This window comes from Mus pahari, chromosome 4 (genome assembly GCF_900095145.1).
Source record: "Mus pahari chromosome 4, PAHARI_EIJ_v1.1, whole genome shotgun sequence".
NCBI classification, from domain to species: domain Eukaryota; kingdom Metazoa; phylum Chordata; class Mammalia; order Rodentia; family Muridae; genus Mus; species Mus pahari.
This window is the reverse complement of record NC_034593.1, coordinates 27,920,340-27,929,242: the sequence shown is the minus strand read 5'-3', so window position 1 is coordinate 27,929,242 and position 8,903 is coordinate 27,920,340. Positions and strand designations below refer to the sequence as shown.

The 8,903-nt window shown below is 43.0% G+C and overlaps 1 pseudogene across 1 annotated transcript; it reads left to right on the top strand.

Moving 5' to 3' along the window:
• The first annotated feature begins 167 nt into the window (after positions 1–167).
• Positions 168–973, top strand: LOC110320705 (annotated as a pseudogene). Its single transcript, XR_002380472.1, has one exon. The product of XR_002380472.1 is annotated as a spliceosome-associated protein CWC15 homolog pseudogene (transcript).
• The last annotated feature ends 7,930 nt before the right edge of the window (positions 974–8,903 follow it).

Below are 8,903 nucleotides of genomic sequence, written 5' to 3'. Positions count from 1 at the left end.
ATTGTGTAAATGTACCACAGTTTCTGTATCCATTCCTCTATTGAGGGACATCTGGGTTCTTTCCAGCTTCTGGCTATTATAAATAAAGCTGCTATGAATATAGTCTTGATAGAGACAAAATCTGCAAGGTTCGGGTCTTGGGCCTGGAGCCCCCAGCGCCAAGATGTCTGGGAGTTAAGGGTCGCAATGGTTCCTGAGTGAGCTTTTGGAAGGTGCTGCATCGGACCCCAGACAGAACTAAAAGATGACAACAGCAGCCAGGCCAACTTTTGAACCTGCAAGAGGTGGGAGAGGAAAAGGAGAAGGGGATTTGAGCCAGCTCTCCCAGCAGTATTCAAGCAGAGACCTTCCCTCTCATACAAAGATAAAGTACGGAAAAACCACACAGGATGCCCCTGAAGAGGGTCGCAACGGTGACTTCAGGAGAGAGCTGGAAGAGAGAGAGAGAGCTGCTGCAAGGGACAAAAACAGGGACCGCCCAATTCGAGAGCATACAACTTCCTCTTCAGTGTCAAAGAAGCCCCGCTTAGACCAGATTCCTGCTGCCAACCTTAATGCTGACGATCCTCTCACAGATGAGGAAGATGAGGATTTTGAAGAGGAGAGCGATGACGATGATACTGCAGCTCTTCTGGCAGAGCTAGAAAAGATCAAGAAGGAAAGGGTTGAAGAGCAGGCCAGGAAGGAACAAGAACGAAAAGCAGAGGAAGAGAGAATTCACATGGAGAACATTCTGAGTGGAAACCCTCTCCTAAATCTCACTGGCCCATCCCAGCCTCAGGCCAACTTCAAGGTTAGAAGAAGATGGGACGATGATGTCGTTTTTTTAAAGAACTGTGCCAAAGGTATAGATGATCAGAAGACAGACAAACAATTTGTAAACGATACACTGCGATCTGAATTTCACAAAAAGTTCATGGAGAAATATATTAAGTAGTATAGTTTTATGTGCTTAATTAAAAACTAAAGTGTTAAGGATCAAAAAAAAAAAAAAAAAAGTCTGCAAGGTTCACGTGAGCCCACAACATGTGCCCGTACTGAGTGTGGACTGAAGTTGCCCCTTGGCAACTTTCTTGGATGGATCTGTCACTTTTTTTAGACAGTACGAACTATGCTGACCTGCCATTCTGCCACAGTTAAAATTTTTGGCTAATGATTTTGAACAAAAATAAGAAAAACTAATATAGTGTTATCGTGTTATGCAAGTGCAGTTTTGCTACAAATCTCCAGTCTAGAAAACAGACCTGTGAGTCGCACCATGCTGCCTGCCCTCAGCCTGAGGTAAGTGGAGAAGAGGCAGGTGCCACTACTGCTTGGTTTTAACTTTGCTCAGATAACCAAGTACAGCAGATAGAACTGTGAGCTCTCTTCTTAGCATCTGACCCATTTTCACAGATTAGTCAGTCAGTCTGTCTGTCTGCTTGCTTTCCTTGGTCTAGGGATACCTCACCGTGTCATTTACTAAGTGGATAGATGGCACGAAGGGTTGATCACTCATTATTTTGATGATTTTGCTATCTTTTGAAGGCTACTATAAAGAGTAAGCCAGAGAGCAGAGCTGTATCCAGGGCTCTGTTGGGATGCAGGCAAGGGAGCACCAAGCACCACCTGCTGCAATCTCCCTTCGTAGAGCGAAGCTTGTGTGCAGGAAGGGCAGCAGGGGACATTCTAGTCCCCCTAGTCAGGAAAGAGGATGGTTTGCTCTGCATTGGAAAGAGTAATGAAAACACTTGATGAGAATTCAGGAGAGCAGAGTCAAGATCAGCATGAAGTAAGCTGAATTTTCAAAACCACCGGGTTCTGAACCACATCAGAGAATACTGACCATCTCTCGTCCTCAATAGCAGGCACTTCCACACATTTAACGCCATTAGCACCTCACCTGTCATCTGACTAATGCTCTCTCAGATCTTTTTGTCAGGGACTTGCAGTTGGAAGATTTAGTGGCGGATACTTTATTTGCTATGCACAATTTAAAAAATATTTTATTTGAGAGTTTGGAATGTTTCATATCATTTCACACATGACCAACATAGTCATTTCTATACAAGCACACAATGAGCACTGACTACAGCCCATGGTGCTCTTATCTTTCTTCCTCCCTCCCTCCCTCCCTCCATCCCTTCCTTCCTTCTTTCTTTCCATTTTTCTCTCTCCCATCCATTCATTCATTCTCTCCCCACCTTCCAATATAGCCCAGGCTGGCTTCAAACTCCCCATTCTTCACTTTATCCTCCTGAAGGCTGGAATGGGACCATCTAGAGTGCACTACTGTGCTCATGCTTCTTCTCAGGAGAATCTTTTCAAGATGCTTGTCCATTTCATTCTGGATTGCTTATATTTTTAATTGAGAGCTGTGATTTGAATACCAGCCCTCTGTCAGAGACTATTTGGCAGCAGTTGGCAGTCAGGTTGTATGAATGACTATCTGCTCAATCCACTTAAGCTATTGTATAGTTCAACTCTGATAGTCTTTATTGGATTTTTAATATGGATGTCCCGCCTACACATCAGTGAGTGTGGGATATTAAATTGCCTATAAATACAGTATTGGGATTTATCTTTTCCTTTATGTTTATTGTGGTCATTTTCTACAGCTGGATCATCTAAAATAAGATGCATATAGGTTTGCAATAATTATATTCTTTTTGTAATTTAGTGTGAGTTTATGTGTGGTCTATGAGCATTTACACTGGAGCACAGTCCCTGCTGTATTGGTGTCAGAGAGAGCTCACTGCCTCTTCAGGTCACACAAGTGTGGGAGCACTCTAGCAGCTCAGAATGATGTGATGGAGACACCAGAGGGTACAGGGTTCTCTGTGTGTGCTTACTCCAGTAGTGGAAGTAGAGGCTCTGTTAAGTGCTAAGCATTCCATCATGCACTGATGATAAAGGATCTGATACTGCTGAGCGTCTTTGGCCCTGTATCCTCTGATGAGATGGAGGCCTGATGCAGTCAGTCTACTCCAACCAGACATGGTGATTCACAGAAGAAGGTGGTACCAGGAATAACAGAATTTCCCCACCTTGTGGAGCTCATACCTAGTTCTGACAGCTGCTCATGGGTATCCAAGGTGCAGGCACAGCCAACGTTGGGAATCACATGGGAGTAACATCATTGGAGCACATCATTTTCAACACAATACTGGAAGGTTACTCCCAACTGTGTCTGCCTGCTCAATTCTCAACTTTGGAAACAAGAGGAGATCATCCTGTGCCTCAGAATTGAGATTTTCCATCTGTCCTACTCTTGTTGCTGGTTTTCTTTCTGTAGAAGGGCCCTCTCGTGGCTTCATTTTCTGTCTTGGAATAATGTTGATTGGAAGAACTGGTCATTCCTCACCCACCTATTGTGGACAAATGCACTTCATAGATCTTCCCTGAACACAGGATCCATTCCTATTTGGGTCTTTCTAGCTGCCATCCTTGACCTGATAAATGAAGTACGTTCATGTTTCCTAAATGAAGCACATTCATGTTTCCTATAAATCCCAGAGTACTTCTGCTGTGAGTGGCTAGTTCTGTTGATGTGCTGTAGGCTCCCCTCAATGTCCTCAGTCTATGCACTGATGTTTTCCAAAGCATCCGTGGTTGTTGATTTTAAAGTATACAAAATTCTTCCACATTGGTCACCTGTGTGACCTGTAGGCGGAGTCTATTGGGTAGTGCCCACATCACACATGATTGCTGTTAATTCTCATAGCTCACTCAATTCTTGTTCTTTTTTAATGTCATAATTTAAACACATCTATATATTTTTCAAGATAATAAGACTGTGGGCTGAGATAGCCCTCAAGAGTCTCCACAGAGGAAGATTTGGCGGAGGCGAGACATGTTTTCTCAAATCTTTTCCCTTCATCATGCTGGCTAGCCTGATGCTCACATGTAATTGAGATTGTTGTATATGTTGCAATCTCATATGTAACCACCCAGATTAAAATTATACAGAGTAAACCCAGACTTTTCAATCAGTCATTTAACATAAGTAGATTCCTTTTAGTAAAATAAAATTTTCCTTAAAAAAGAACAGTGGGGTTTCCATTATAATTTATCTATATACAATAAAGTAACTACCATTGAAATGGATTGGCTTAAATTTTAATGAAAACATTTAATTAAGTATAAGATTGCTTTTGACCTAACAAAGGAGAAAATGTCCTCTAAGTCCACAACACTGACAGCTACAGGAGGATGAAGCAGAGAATCAGATACTGAATGAGTGGTCCTCTTCCTGAATCAAATCAGCTCGGAATTTAGCTCTCTTCCAGAGCACACCATGTAAGCTGAACCTCTTCTCCTGGAGACCATGGAGACGGATATTTAACGAAAATTTCCCTGTCACTTACAATAGCCTTTGATGTGTGAAACTTTGATGGAGGGTTGCAAGTCAATTGAAATAAAGAGCTAAAAGGTTTTCCAAATCAAGTTAATGAGCCCTTTCTGCTTTTGAAGTTAAAAAATACATTTAAAAACAAATCCTTGTGGGTTTTGAGTTGCTCTAACAGAAATTTGCTAGTGGGAAAAATGCACTAAAGTCCCATGATCCAAGATCCACTCACCACAAAGGACACAGAGGAAAATTGAGCCTACATATGTGTGAGGAGAAATTGGCTTCATCACAACACCTCGCTGGGCCTGGGGATTTGACTATATTCCTCTACCAAGAATTGATCTTGGCAGAGATTAGGGACTAGCCTCAGGAGCATAGACTCAACTGTATCACCAATCTTTTCTAAAATAAGTGTGCCACATTATTTATTTATTTATTTATTCATTCATTCATTCATTATTTAGGGGTATGCATGTGCAGAGAAATCAGAGGACAACTTGAGGGCGTTGGTTATCCACTTCCATCATATGGATCCAGGGGATCAAATTCCAGTCACCAGGTTTGGCAGCAAGTCCCTCCAACTACTGAACCATGTCAACATCCCTAAAAGATAAGCAATCTTGAATGCCAAGTATGGAGCCGACTTCACTCTTCCCAGCAAGGATGCCACTGTAGCTAGTCAGACCCCTGAGACTGGTGCCATCCAGGGCAATGGTCCTGGTTCTCTCCTATTGCTTAGTACTTGGAGACCATGTTGCCCCGTAGATGGAGGAAGCTATTGAGCTCCTCTAGAACACACCTGTGAACAGATGCAGAGAATGGAGAGCTGACTGAAAAGTAAAACAACAAACCTGCTTAGGAAACATTTTTGTGTTTGGATGTGTGCTTGCGTTGGTAACCTGGACCATGTGTCACACAGACCAGCTTCAGCCAGGGGAGCTTAGCTGACTGTGACACAGGAATATAGTCAGGGAGAAAGGCAGAATTTGCCTGAAGAGAAAGAGAAAAATTAATTTATACAACACAAAACTGAACCCAGAGAAAACCTGGGAATTCCTGAAGAATGGGTATGAAATACGGTGGTATTTTACCTCAGAATAAATAGGAAAGGAAAGCGTCTACAAGCAGCATTCCAAGCAGCAACGTCCGAAACAAGACTAAACTGTACTAGACATCTGTGCCAAGGCTGGATGGAAGTGGCAGGATGGAAGTGACCAGGTTTTGGGTATCGAGGATCCACGATCACATTTGTGTTGTCTTCCATTCTCAAAGCAGGAAACATGAGATCTGGAATAACTGTTGGATGATGAGACGAGCAGATGACACCAACCTGAAACCCAGTGAGCCCCACACATACCAGGACAGCCGATAGACCTGTATATCCTGATTGGGTGGGCAGGATTCTGTGGCCTATATCTTCAGACTGCGTAACTCATGATGACAATGTCCATCTGGTGGTGCTCTGGAAGGGTAGGTGCTGTGAGGAAGAGTCCTACTAGGGGACAGTTTCAGAGTCACAAGGGAGGGAGGGAGGGAGGGAGGGAGAGAAGGGAGGGAGGGAGGGAGGGAGGGAGGGAGGGAGGGAGGAGCAAAGGGTAAGAGAGATACAGGGAGGACAAGTGGAATAGAAGGAAGGAAGTGTGCTAGAGAAAAAGGAAGGGAGGAAGAATGGGGTGGGAAGACATACTCTGTGGGGTTTGTTTGTGGGGTTTTTTGTTTTGTTTTGCTTTTGCTTTTTGTTTGTTTTGCTTTGTTTTGCTTTTTGCTTTTTGTTTTTGTTTTTTGTTTTGTTTTGTTTTCTGTGTGACAACATGGTCCTTCCTGCAAGCTCCTTAGCAATGAGTGGTTTTCACCTTAAGGACTCATTGAAGCTGATGTGCCAGGAAAAGGCAGCCTGTACCTTTAAGAAGCCCCAGTATATTTGCTGCGAACCCTCAGGAACCCAGCCCCCTCTCAGCTGCAGCAGCTATGTAAAATCGCATAGCTCTAGGCATCACATCTCATAAGGCAGCCACAGAAGACAATCACTGCATCACCTCACTTCTATATGAAATCCAAAAGTGTTGAGCTCCTGGAAGCAGCAGGCAGAATCGCTTCACCAGAGGCTGAGCATGGGGAGGCAGGAGAGACATTGTATGAAGGAGGTTGTTCAATGAGTTCAATGTTGTGTTAGTCAGGAACAGACAGGTTCTGGCATCTCATGGGTCAGGAGGGTGATACAAAGCAATAATGCAATACATATACCAAAGTGGGAAGGAACACCTTGAGGGAATGTATCATAAAAGCAGTAAAAGTTTACTGTAATGTATAGGACAATTTCCCTAAGTTGATCCTTACACACTATAATCACAAATCCAAAATTGGTATTGTAACTCCTAAATATGTAAAAATAGTGTGTGCCAAGCAAAAACAAAATAAACTTTAAGGTTTATTTATAAAGATGGCAATTAAGCTGTTGTCTTCATAGAGTTGCTGTGAAATAAGATGTGTAAGGCATCACACTGACAGTTCTAGAATGTCAACATAAGATGTGTAAGGTACCACACTGACAGTTCTAGAATGTCGACATAAGATGTGTAAGGTACCACACTGACAGTTCTAGAATGTCGACATAAGATGTGTAAGGCACCACACTGACAGTTCTAGAATGTCGACTGCACTGGGTTGTTTTCATCAACAGATACAGCACAGGTTTGCTCTGTCATCTGAGTCATTTGGAGAAGTCTTGCGCAATCACAAAGTTGCTCCAAATGAACTTTTCAGCAAATTTTACTTTGTGATGAAAGATAACAGCTCTTTCTGAAAGTAGCTTGTTTGAGAAGCAACTTGTAAAGGTCGCCAATGTCTCTCTCAGTGAGGTCAGATCTGTGAGCGCTGTCTCAGGGAAACACTTTATAAACATGTGGTGAGACAAAGCTCACAGGCTTTCGTAAATGGCAGAAACAGAAACGGAGGAGGAAGGCTGACTGCAAGGGAGGCATTCAGCTTTATAGTCAGCTAGTTGGGCACTCAGCTTTAGCTGCAGCTGCTCTCCAGGTGTTGCCTTCCGCTCCTTCCTTGGAGGGGGAGGGGAGGGGGAGGGGGAGGGGGAGAGATGTGAGAAGCAGGAGCTTCCACAATCCTTCCTTTGCCAATTCCCTCCCCTTCCCACCTTATCCAGTACTCCATGTTTCCTTCTTCCATGTCCTCCCCACACTCTGTTCATCTTCTTTCCTTTTTCCCTCCTCCCTCCTTCCTTCCATCCATGAGCTCTGAAACCCTCTTCTATGGTTACCAGTTCCATTTTAAGTTTGAAAAAAAAAAAATGAAAAGAATAAAATGAATGTGACTGCAGAGGTTCTCAGTGGACTTTCACCAGATTTGAATCCCAGTTGATTGGTTTCATTCCAAACCTGCTCCATCACTGACTTGGCTTGGGGACCACTCTCTCTTAGTCCTTTCTTTGAGTTTGCTTTTTGCCGTGTGTCCTAATTATTGTAATATATCTGTATAAACAAACTTCACCTTGCCTGGCGCCCTATCCTATGCCCTATACCCCCACAGGTATGTGGAAAGAATGGAATCAGTATGCAGCTTGAAGCTAGTGTTCCCCATCACCTGGCATGAGCTCACCCCTCTGTATTCTCTCCATGAGTAGAGCATATTCCAGAGTACTGAGTTGCAGGGCTCAGAGTGTCCATGTAGCTAGGACAGAGGACAAATGAGAAATAAAGGCTCATTTCCTCCACATGGCCCTTCCTTTCAAGAAGACAATTCAGTCTTTAGCTCTGTGATTCTCTCGGGCTTCACCTAAGGCTCATTCATGTAATTTCACCAGTTGCAAACAGACAGGCAAAGCATGCTGGTGTCAGATGTTTCAGTGGTGGCCTACTGCTGCAGAAGGTTTGGGTCCAACTCTAATTTTTTTCCCGACTCTAAGTTTTGACCTTCCACACTCACACTCAAGCCCTCTCCAAGAGTACACAAAGAATCCATCTTTCCATGACCAATAACAGAAGTGGGCTTCCTTTCAGTCAACAGTCATAGTTCCCAACCTCAAGGTTTTTGAGAGAGTACAAATAACTGAAAGGGAAAAAATGCCACAGATATATTTGTGACTCCATCTTTTAAAAATTCCTGTGTCCACATTAAAATTTCAAAATAGTAAACAAATCATCTATGTATTTCCTCTCTTTGCAAACACTGTTAGTGGTTACATGTGTTTCTTCTCATTTGTTTTTTTCTATAAGAAAAGATTAGTGGCTGCAAAAGATGTACATACATCTCTTCTTCCTCATAGACATTAAGTGACCGCTGAATACACTCCTTTAGTGCTGAAGCAGAGTCAAGAGATGCCAAGGCTCATCATCTGTTGGAAAGAATTCAAAAGCTTGAAATGTTCTCCTTTGGGTAGGTAGGGGTGGCACTACATTCCCATTTTTTGGTGTATTTAGTGGGAAAAGGTTCGGGTTTATCTATTAAGGGTTTATGTTAGAGTATAGACTAATCATAATTATTCATGTGCACAGAGACGCGTGTGACAATGATCAACAAACCACTCTGCAGAGAGAAAGGAAGGAAGGAAGGAAGGAAG